The following is a 12,441-nucleotide window of genomic DNA, read 5'->3' as shown; positions in this document are numbered from 1 at the left end:
CTAACAAAGAAGTTGTGAAATAGTTTGTGATCGTAGAACCATTTCAATGATTAAGGCAATAGTTGGACTTTAAAGAATTATATTAACATTAACAAAATTCATATCATCCAATTTTGCCACCATATTTGCAAGGTGGTACACAATTCCATAAGGTTGTTTATAGATTTGAGAATTTAAAATTAAAGAACTTTTAAAAAAACAATTTCTAATACAAATTACTTCGTAGAAATTTAACAATCCATTATAAAATTTCAGTTGTAAGAACCAATTCTTGCTACAACTATGGTGTGGCAGAGTATAAGTAATAGATAAAAAATAGTAGGCCAATATGTAAATGATAAGTAAATATTTACAGTCTGCCACAATAGAATTGTGACAAAGAAATTATGAAATAATTTGAGGTCTTGAAAACACTCCAATGATTAAGGCAAAAGTTAGGCTTTGAAGAATTGCACTAACATGGAACAAAATTCACTGTCCTATTTTGCCACCCTATTTGCAACGTTATACACATTTCCATAAGGTTGTTTTTAGATTTCAAAATTTATTAAAAAAATTAAAAATTAAAAAAAAAATTCTGATATAAATTACTTCTTATAAATTTTACAACACATTATAAATTTCATTTGTAAAACCAATTCTTACCACAATTGTGATGTGACAGAGTATAAGTGTTGAAGAACCAGTGCGTCCACCATTTGGAGAAATAAAGATCATTGTAGGGGCATGTCAACAAGAAGCTTGTTCAAAGCCAAGAAGACTTATCTACAGGAAGTTCAAAATGTTCAGATATCTAGACGACTACCAAGGATGATCAAAGACGATGAGCTAGCCATAATTTTTACATATGAAGATGCAAGAAGACTTCACCACCCTCATGATGATGCTATTGTCATTACTCTGACAATTGCAAATTATACAACTAGAAGGGTGTTAGTGGACAACTGGAGTTCAGCCGATATTCTCTACTATCTAACCTTCCAGCAAATGAGAATTAAGAAGGAGTTACTTCATCCAGTAAGTGTGTCATTGATCAGCTTTGGAGGAATTAAGGTTCTACCAATAGGTACTATCTCCCTGCTTGTCGTGGTTGGCTCTTACCCACGACAAATCAATAAGGAAGTGAATTTCTGCCGTTGACAGTGTGGACATATATATATATATATATATATATATTCCTCCTAGCATGTGTGTTGCTACTTTTTCCAATTTTAAAAACTTATCTTGAAGAAGTTAGAGGGTAGATGTTTTTCATTAAGCTTAAATTTTAGGTCTCAAAGAAGTCTACATAGTACAGGTATTTTGAATCCCTTTTTGGTAAAATTGTAACTGTTTCCACCTTGTGGTTAATGCTCTCTTTCATGAACAAAATATTTTTGAAGCTCTTTTTGATAGGCCAATAATGTATTAACCCCATGTGATGAATTAACCAATTAATTAGCCAAGTTGATTAATTAATTAGATTCACATACAATATGCGTGGCAACACAAACAAATCACCAATTAAACTAAATATTCAATGGAAAATAAATTGACACGGTAATTTGTTTACAAATGGGGAAAACCTACATGGCAAAAACCACACCGAGTGATTTTAAGGTCACCATTCCCGAGAATCCACTGTTATTACAAGCGATTACAAGTAAAGGAATCCTAGTACCTTATACCAACTTATAGTTGAACCCTTACCCCAATACTCAATTGGACTTGTTCTGTAGTGACAATATCTCCTTTTAATGCACGGCTCCTAATATGCGACTTAATCACCAACTTGAGAAGGAATGTTGGCTACAAAGTTCTTCAGTTCATCACACGATGAAGATCACGAAGTTGCTTGATTACAAAACTCTACGGTGTACAAACACAGCAGTTTCTTGAATAGAAAGATGAACTAAGGCATATGTCTCCGGTTCACAATATGCTTTTGAGAAACCTTTGCATTTCGTTGCATCATCTGCGACGACCCTTAAAACAATCTTTATATATGTTTAGGGTTGTGAGAAAAGAAAACCCCAACATCTATTCACGAATTGGAGTGAAATCAGATCTGGAAAATTGGTTTTCATAAACCTCAATAGATATCCTATCTATCAAGCAGCAGTCGAGTCTCGGGCTAAAATAGTCTTTTAAGCCTCGATAGATACTAGCTGTCGAGTTTTAAAATTCAACACTTCTTCACTTGATTCTTGGACAGACTTGCATGGCTTTAACACTTGAACTTGAAACCTTGTTTCTTGAAGTAGTAAACACATTCTAAATCTACCCAATTACAAGTAAAGTGCGTTTTGTCCAAAGATTAGCCAATTCTAAATTGACATATGTTCCTAACCTGAACTACATATGTCCTAACACTTTTTTTTTTTTTTTAGGCCCTTCATAGTTGATATATGTTTTTGTATGAGTCCTTATTGAAGTTGCGTTTTGTATCACATTTTGTTGTTCTGGCTCTTGCTCTAATTACATTACCCTTAAAACTAATTGTTGATTATGTACTTTTACAGCATAGAAAACCAGGTGATGGCATGCTCATGGGCTGTAGTTCTCGCAGCCCAGTTGGGGATGGGCCTACTTCCCCCAAGTACTCTGATTAGACTTTCTCCTGCAGTTAACAATTATCCATCTGAGGCATCAAGACAAGAAGTCAGAGTAAGTTAATTTTACTGTTAAAGTTCTGAAAATCAATGTTTCAGTGTTTTGTCTATTATGTCATTCATTCATTGATTGTAATGTTGACTTTACATCCATTGAATATTTACCTTCATTGGTCAGTAGTTTCTTGGTTATTCTTTGTGCAATTTATTTATATTTATGATATAGAACATATTCAATGTATCCTCAATACGCCTTGAAACTCTAATGCAGCCTCAGTGAACACCTGAAAATGGTTATTTATGGCAGAGAGTGAATTCCCAATTAAGCTCCCCTAATTGAGAAAGTATACCATGTTTAGACATGGCAAAACAGGCGGGTCAGGTCGAGTACGGGTCGGGTTAATCGGGTTGCGGGTTAAACAGGTTGCAGGTAAAAAACGGGTCATTTTAAGCAGGTTAAAAACGAGTTCGGGTCAATCGGGTTGCGGGTCGGGTTGGGTCCGGTTGACCTGTATTTTTCACATGAATTTTTTTTATAAAGAAAACAACATGTATTTGCCATTTGGAAAGTCATGCAACAAACTACTTGATGTAAAATGCATTACTTTGAATTCACCACTTATATCAAGAATAAACTACACTTATTAATACTTATTCAATAATTTTAAAATTATACAAATCCTAACATTACTATCTAAAACAAAATAACACAAAGATAAGTAAAACAAATACACAAGTTTTATTTCTATACAATATCAACATCCCAAAATATAAAACAAAATTACAAAGGACTTATTGGATAATTCATTTGACAAAAAATAAATAAAAAAAATATAAGAAATTTACAATCATGACTTATTGTCAATTGTGGTTGGCACTCTATTTCAATTTGAGATATACATTAAAGTTTGATTGTTTACTTATTTATACATTGTCTCTTTTATGAATATCATATCATTGTTAAACAACACACACTCTAAGAAATATCATAATTTTTTTTGAAAATCCGTTTATTTTGGACATAAATTGTTAAAAAAATAGGTCTAAGCATTCATAATTTATATTAATGTGATACTTTGGCTTCACTATTTTCACACTTGTGAATGTTTCTCGCACGTCTACAATTTTAAATCTATGTTTTTAACTGTACTGTAACCAAATTATCTTGGCATGTACTTTGCTATTTGATATCTAAAAGCTTTACTCATTACAGAATGCTCAACCATTCATCTTTCAATTAATTTGCATGTAGTTATGTAAATGTTTCAATTGTTTCCTTAAAACTCACAACAAATAATTAAATCAATATTGTCTTTATTTTATTTTATTTTTTACCCAAAAAAAGTTTTAAAAAAGTTCGGGTCGGTCAGGTCAAAAAATTTGGACCCATTTTGTCATGTCTATGTTTCAATAATACCAACTCGACATCTATTTTGTTGTTCAAAAAATCACACCAGACTCCTCTACTAATCCAAACAAAAAGACCATCTTGACCTTGAATTTTTTTCAAAACCCCGCCTTATGACTCCTCTCTCTCCTTCTTTCGCTTTTTGGAATCTAATTCCCAAATCAACTTTACTCTTCTTTAGTTCTTCTCTCTCTCTCTCTCTCTCTCTCTCTCTCTCTCTCTCTCTCTCTCTCTCTCTCTCTCTCTCTCTCTCTCTCTCTCTCTCTCTCTCTCTCTCTCTCTCTCTCTCTCTCTCTCCCAAACTCCATTCTACCTGCAACTACAGCTTCCATTTCCTCACCGCACCACTCTCCCCAACCTTTAGTTATGACCACCACAAACTATAGCCATTACCTTCAGTTCCGACCACCACAAAGCACCATCCCTACTTGCGGTTCCGACCACCTCTAGGTATTCTCTCTTTGGGGTAATTTTCTCCTTTTTTTTCTTTTTCTTTTTCTTTTTAAAAATATCCATATACACTGATAGCCCTTATCTCTACCTCCAAAATGTATTCAAAAGTATGGATGAAGAAAATAGCAATTTGTGGGTAGGTTCGGATCAGGCCAAAAATTTGAAGTTACTATGCTTATCTATTATTTTTACCCATTATATTTATATGAATGTGTAGACTAGTTTTGTAACGTAAAGATCCTTTTATGGTATTGGAGAATTAGAAGACTAAAAGTTACAAAGAAATAATATAATCTGGAATTCTAAGCACAAATTACATTTATTTTTACTATAAATTTTCTGTTAATTTTGTTTCCATTATCAGTTATGTTAATAAAATATTTTTATTTTCTGTTGTTTATTTATTTGGTTTTTGAAAACGTGGTGTTAGGCTCAGTAGAGTTGTAGTACAAAAGAAAAGGTGGTTGCAAGGAAGTTTTGTACGCAGAGAGCTCGTTGTAGGAGAAGGTGGGCAGTCAATGGATAATTTTGATAAGAGGAATTAGACATATTCTTTGATAGGTACAATACTTTGTCTTAGTTTACTGTTGGTAAAGCCGTAAAGGTATGATATAACACATAACATGCTTATTAGCACGTTTGATGTTCTTAATTGTGTCTTCAATGTCATTGTTGTTGGTGATACTTACTACATAGCTATTAACATTTTCTTTCATGACTGTTTCATTGGTGGATATCATTTTCGTTTTACTGAATTTATACATTTCATTTAGTAAAAGTTTGGGGTTTAATCATTCCCAAAATGAGTGAATGAAATTCTATTTTCTTTCTTTGAATTTATTTTTGATACCATCAGATTTGTTGGAAATTTGTAGTGGCAAAGCTATTCAGTATTCATATAGTTTTTGTATTTTACTCTGCAATTACTAGTACTGTTTAATGCCTATGATTGTGTTAGGTACTTTAATTTCTTATTCTTATGTGAGTGCCTTCTTTTTTTCTTTTTTCTTTTTTCTTTTTTTTGTACAGATAAATCTCCAAGGCTGGAGCTTAAATGCTGTAAAACATTGAAAGCGAATATCAAGTAGCTTATGCTGGGTTAATGATGGAAGATGTGATTTGCAAATTGTCTCACTATCTATATTTATGAATGTTGAGAAAAGAAGACATTTGAGGTCTTCTACTTAGGCAATTGTATGCTCGCAAGTTGTTTTGAGAGCCATAATTTAAGAAAAAAGTCTTATAAGTAGATTGTTTCATTTCATGTTTGTCATACAACTTTCATATATGAATAGTGGACAATTATATTGTTTTCAAGTTTGTTTTTCGCTAAGATATTGTTTTCAAGTTTGTAATTGCAAATATTATCTTCAAGCCAATTAGGATAAAATAAAGCATGCTTGAGTTTTCATCATTATATATGGAGGTGGACCTCGCCCAAAGGTGAAAAAAAATTATGAAGTAAAGACTGATCTAGTTTTAAGCAGAATTTTATGATTGCACAACAATTTACTCATAAAGCTCAAATTCAAATTTGATGTATTAAATTGTTTTGTAAATTGATTATAATTGTTGGATTTCAGAAAAATTGAAGATTGAATGGCTAAACATTTTGGCAACACAAATTAGAGAGCACATCAATGTATTTAGTTCATCTTAGCATGAGTTTGGATATAGATTATTTGGTGCACATTTGTGTCTACGTTTAAAACAGTGGATCTCGTGCACTATTCACAGGACTCGCAAACTACTTTTTTCAACAAAAACAACTTTAAAACTGGATCTCATGGCACTATTCACACATTTGAAAATTATTTTACTACAGTGTTTTCAGTTTTCAGTTTTCAGTTTTCAGTTTTTAGCAATAAATGATATCCAAACAAACCCTTAATACAATTAAATTTTGCGCGTATTGAACAAAAGTCCTTTGTAAGGTTAACTTTAAGCAAAAGAAAATGAGAACTCCGAAGTCATCTCCAAGACTATTTGCAAATTGTCTAGATGGGAGGAATTGTAATCACCCTCCAAAATTATCAACCTCTCCCTTAATGAATTTTACGACCTTCATCCACAATTGTCTTATTCAAAGATGCACATATAGAAATGAACTTTACCATTACATTTAAAAATATTCATCATTTTCATATAGAATCTATCATTTTTGTTTAGCCACATTAGTTACAAAATGTATCCAAAAGAGTTGTTACAAAAGATATCAATTGTCCAAATTGTTAGATATCCCATCTAAAAAACTGTCCAAGTCAAATATGTTGCCCAAAAATATTGTCCACTAGTTGTGCATATATTTGTGTAGTTTGCTATTCCAAAAAACTGTCCAAAAACGTTCTCCATCATTCTTCAGAATCTTGAAGTAGGGCCCTGGAAAAAAAATTTATATGTTAAAGGGCCTTTTTTTTTTCCCCTAATGTAAAAAGTTTATAAAGTAACATATTGTACCTAGCTCATGTGTGACATTAAGGTACTTTCTTGAAGCATTCATGTATAACTAAACATGGGATAAGTAATAGACAACTCCGGGGAAAATAATGATGATTGAATATCTCCTAAGAAAAAGAGAAGATAGTAACAAATGGTTTAACTTAACAAGCAAAGCTAAGAAAAAAAGAGAGACTAAAATAGTACTTTTGAACATACCATGTATCATAGAACTAGCTTGCTGAGCTAGTGAACTAGTTGCATATTTTACACTTCTCATCTTTTCCACTTCTTCTCAATAGTCTCATCTGTTAACAAGGCACGACCAATTAAAACATTGTTCTAATGACGATTGATTCCCACAAATAGTGCACATATTAAGTTATACTTATTAGTTTAATAAGTGGTATAAAAAATAGTATTCTCAAAACAGTCATAATCTAATTTTGATCCACCATCTCCCCTTTTCGAATGCCAAACCCCTTGTTTAAAGCATACTTGATACTTATTATAAAGGTTATATGCTTCTCCTTAGGAACTCACTAGCATTCCAAGTTTAATTTCATAGTATTTACCCAATATTATATTTCATGATTTTCACTTTTTTTCATTGTCACCAACTGTATCAAGAGCATTTTCTGAAAAATCCATTACTAGTATAGCCTAATCATGAAAAAGAATATTGAATGAACAACTTGAATAGACAAAACTCATAGTTTTCCATAATTACACAATCAGAGACTTAAAACTAAAAAAAAAAAAAAAAGACAAAGGAAGAGATAGATTGAATGCCTTAGCGGAGACTTTTAGAAAGAGACTAACTATTGGAATCAATTCCTTCAGCAAACCGAATAGAACAGAAGCATCACATCCTTGCACCAATGCCAAATTCAAAGAGAGACAGATCAGTTTCAATATCCTGATGAGTTTCTTAAACTCTTTGTTTCACAAAAACTGGGATATATATCAAAAATAAACTTCTTTTTTAGGCTATCACATATACAACAAGTTTCAAGTTCTAGTATTCCTATCTATCTCCTTTCCACGCTAAAATGAGCCTTTGCATTATTTTGTGTGGTGATAAGTGAAAAAAACCCATCTATAGTTGCAAATAAATAAAAAGAAACTGAAAAATCGATCTCCTTTCCACACTCAAATGTGCCTCCCATCTTCTAAACTTTTATCAGAAAAGAAAAAAAAATGCCTCCCATCCATAGTTGCAAAGAAATAAAAAGAAAATAAAAAATTTGTCTTCTTTCCACGCTCAAATATGCCTCCCAGCAGTAGTTTGCAAGTAAATAAAAAGAAAATGAAAAAGATGTGAAAAAGTATTGAAAAAAAATGTCTCCCATCCATAGTTGCAAAGAAATAAAAAGAAAATAAAAAATTTGTCTCCTTTCCATGCTCAAATATGCCTCCCAGCAGTAGTTTGCAAGTAAATAAAAAGAAAATGAAAAAGATGTGAAAAAGTATTGAAAAGAAGCAGATAAAAAGGAAAAATTACCCCTTTGCATCGTTGGGTGTTGGAATCGATGACTGAGAAAGTGGTGCAGGTTCTAACAATGATGCCAGAAATAGAATAAAGATGATTTTCAAGGTTTTCAAAGGATACAAATTCCGATCTCGCTGGACCAGCAATGCACGACAATGGCTGTATTTGGTAGTGAGGTTCGGGGTGAGAGAGAGAGAGAGAAAGGAGAGGGAGCATTTGAGACAGAGAGAGAAACATATCGGTTTTGCAATTTCAGGTTTGGTAAAGTGTGGAAGAAAGTGGCACTGGTTTGAAATTTTTTAGGATAAAATTGGCTTTTGCTTTGGTCCAATGCAACAGGTTGATGTGGTTTTTTTGGAACATGTATCACTCATTTATAAATGAATAGGAAATACCAAAATAAATGCTGAGTTGGTATTACTAAAATATAGTATACTTTCTCCCAAACCGGATGACCCATGACCTTTTTTTTTTAACTCTTTCCCAGATAGGTTAGGTGCTTTGCATTTGCTTTATTTTGATTTTTTTTACTTTACTTTTCATTGTTTTATTTTTTATATTCCTTATAATATATTATTTATTATTATGGGTCAAAAAGAGCTACCATTTACTTTGCATTTGCTTTATTCCTTAGATAGACAACTTCCTTGCGCAAAAAGAGCTGCCATGGCTTCTACCATCTCCACTGAAAAAGGAAGAGGAATCCTCTGGGACAACATCAGACTTGCATGCATCAAAGATTTCCCTCACTAAGACAATTGCCCTTTCACCAACTTCCTTCAACGGCCAAGTTGGTTGGTTCTCTCTCAATCTATTCCGCCTCTGCCACAGACACCAAGAAATAGTAGAAAATAGAGCCACCTGATACTCCGAAGCGCTACATAATACCTCCTCCCATAACTCGAAAATGCTCCAATATTGTTTTCTGTAGAACCTGACAAAACTAATATTAGATTTCCAAACTGCCTAGGCATGATCGCACAACCACAAACAATGGATTAAAGATTCCGTATGCTCATCACACGTTGAATAGGAGGCTTCAACAGGGACATGTCGATGTCGAAGATTCTGTTTTGTAGGTAGAGAGTCACGTGCAACTCGCCAAAAAAAATGACGAATTCTATTTGGAGTCTTGATCTTCCATACCTTGCTCTGCCCATCCAGTGAAAAAGAACCTGGATTTAATCGTCTTGCATTTGTCTCCAACATCTGATAGGTGCTCTGCACACTATAATCCCCAGTACGAGTTAGAGGCCAAATCAACAGGTCTTCAACATACTCTTCTGTTGTGAAAATTGGGTGAAATAAATCTGTTTACACAAGATTAAAGAAGAGAGAGAGAAGATAATATGACACAGGGAATTTACGTGGTTCGGCAATATGCCTACATCCACGGGAGGCGACAGAATAAATTTTCACTATAATTGTGGAGATTACAACAATGACTTGAAGACACTCTCACACAAGCCCAAACCCCAAATACACCCTTGGTTCTCTCACAAGAAAATAGAGAACACCCTATTGTATTTAGATAATTTGCAAGACACAACTTCCTAGCTCTGGTGCACACACACAGAAGAAGTTATTTTGCTATCTCCTTAGGAACTCTCCTTGTTCTCATACAAGCGTCTTTTTGTTGCTCCATCTCTATTTATAGCCAAGCTCTAGCCGAAATACCAAAACAAAGAGCACACTAGAGACTTCTATTGTTAAGGAAGTCAACAATAGTGGCTAAGCAAATCCATTAAGCATTCAATGCATGCAAGCTTCCATACTTTGTTAATCAAGTCATACTTTTCGGCTTGCATGTATTTGGTTTGCTTCCTTGCCTTCTTGACAATTCATGAATGCCATAAAGTCATTCATTTCGGCTAAAAGGTGAAATATGGATGCATCTATAATGTTCTAGAACATGAGAGAATATGCAATTCTTCTATCAACATAGAAGTCAAAGATTTCGGCTATGTGTTCTATACCAATGTGAATCCAAGACTTTTATCAACCAAGAAGTCTAAGATTTCGGCCATGCATGAATCTTGTTCAAGTTAATCCACCGTCATACAAATTCAAGCCATTTCAACATCTTCACTCACTGGAATCCGTTGGATCAACTCAGCCTCCCACGGCCAAAAAATCCTTTCCACTAAACCAGGATCCCACACCCTTCTATCTTCCAAAAACAGGTCCTTCACAAAGAAAGCATCAGTGTTAGTCCTTGGAGAAAGAACCTTACTGTTGGAATGGTCTGGCAAACAACTATGCTCCAAAATTTTAATAGACTCTCCATTCCCCACTCTCCAAACAGCACCTTTATTAATGACATCCCTTGCCTCTAAAATACTCCTCCAAGGAAAAGAACATTGTGGATGAACCGGAGCTTCCAGGATGCTATCATTAGGAAAATATTTCGCCCTACAGACCTTATAAAGTAAACCAAGTATTGGAAAGACCCGTCTCAAAGAAAGAGGCATGTTTATTGATGAATATTTGTATTAGGTTTGTATTGCAACACTGCTGGTTTTTCTCTTTGTTTTAGTGTGTTTTCATTACATTGTAATCATAAGCAGATATTTTTCTGTTCTTGCATTGGTTTTTCCTACTGCAATAAGATCCATGTGGTTAGTGGTAGGGCCGGCTGAATGGGTGAGCCAAAGATGCAGTCGCCTAAGGCCCCAAGTAAAAAAAAGGTCCTCAAATTTTAACCAAGAGGGTTATTTATAATCAATAAATAAAATAATATTTTTTTCCCATATGAGAAACAAATAAAAAAGAGAGAAAAATGCAACGTTTACAATATTTTTCATAACATTTTTTCAACTAATGCTAAGTAGTAGATTGTTACAACTTATTATTAATGGCAAAAAAATAATTATAGTGATATTTTCAAATAGAAAACAAAAAACAACTTAAAACTTAGGATTTGTTTTAAAAAAATATTGTGAATGTTGCACTTCTAAAAAAAATAAAATTAATAATAAGAGGTGAGTTATCAAACTTTTACTAGTTTTCATCTAAGTCTATCACTAACCCCACTCTTTTACTTATCACTACAATCTACCACATCAATAAGTATGAAAAATTTTGTCAAGTTTTTTCTGTCTATAAAATTTCTAAAAAAAAGAAAAAATTCTATGTAGTTCATGTTAATTAGTAGTAATTTTGCATCTAAAACAAAATAATCAATTTTCACCTTAGGCCCCCAAATACATCAAGCCGCCCCTGGTTAGTAGACAAAGTTATTTGGTTTTCATAGAAAGTAATGTCACCAAAAAAAATTCTGAAACACAATGTTTGTGCTTTGTTTTTGTTTGTTTGTTTATATATATATATATATATATATATATATATATATATGTGATGTATTTAAGTTCTTATAGCCGTCCTATCTCTTCCCTTGCCTTTTCACTCCAGCAGGAGGCTAGAGCCAAGCTCATTTGGACTCCAAGCTCCAAAGGGATATTCTTGGTTAACTCGACATTCAAGCTCTTAACCAACGAATCTGCAACACCTACTTCCCAAGAGCTACCATGGAGGTAACTGTGGAAAATCAAAGCCTCTGAGAGTAAAAATGCTACTATGGAGGATTGGGGTTGATGTTCTCCCTGCAAAAGAAAACATGCAAAGAAGGATGGAGATAAACAACCCAAGTTGTGCACTATGCCGTCAAGAAGTGGAATCCAATTGCCACTTATTTCTTAATTTCTCAGTCGCAAAGGCTCTGTGGTATACCTGCTGCTGGGGATTCAAAGCTATGCATGGCATCTCTAATTGTGAAGATATCATCAAGATGATCTTAGACCCTCCTGAGGCTAGCTGTCCTAAGGAAGACCAATGGATGATCAACCTCAATATGGCCATTATTCTAGATGAAATTTGGTATCTCAAGAACCAAGTTTTATTTCAAAATATAGGCCTTTTCATTGTCACTTCGATCAGAAGAGTTCAACATAAGCTAGCTGAGTACACCTCAACACTTGCAAATGAGAATGCCCCCTCCTGCCCCAAACCAGCTAGTCTGGGAATGTTGACGCTGTCATTGCTGATCCCATCTCCTCTTTAGC

The 12,441-nt window shown here is 33.7% G+C and overlaps 1 long non-coding RNA gene across 1 annotated transcript; it reads left to right on the top strand.

The window, feature by feature from the left end:
- The first annotated feature begins 4,265 nt into the window (after positions 1–4,265).
- LOC126724361 (uncharacterized) lies at positions 4,266–5,637 on the top strand. The gene is made up of 2 exons (XR_007654947.1): positions 4,266–4,449; positions 5,482–5,637. It is a non-coding gene; the product is annotated as an uncharacterized LOC126724361 (long non-coding RNA).
- The last annotated feature ends 6,804 nt before the right edge of the window (positions 5,638–12,441 follow it).

Source organism: Quercus robur, chromosome 4, assembly GCF_932294415.1.
Source record: "Quercus robur chromosome 4, dhQueRobu3.1, whole genome shotgun sequence".
NCBI classification, from domain to species: Eukaryota; Viridiplantae; Streptophyta; class Magnoliopsida; order Fagales; family Fagaceae; genus Quercus; species Quercus robur.
The sequence above is the reverse complement of the archived record's forward strand: the minus strand, read 5'-3'. Positions and strand labels throughout refer to the sequence as shown.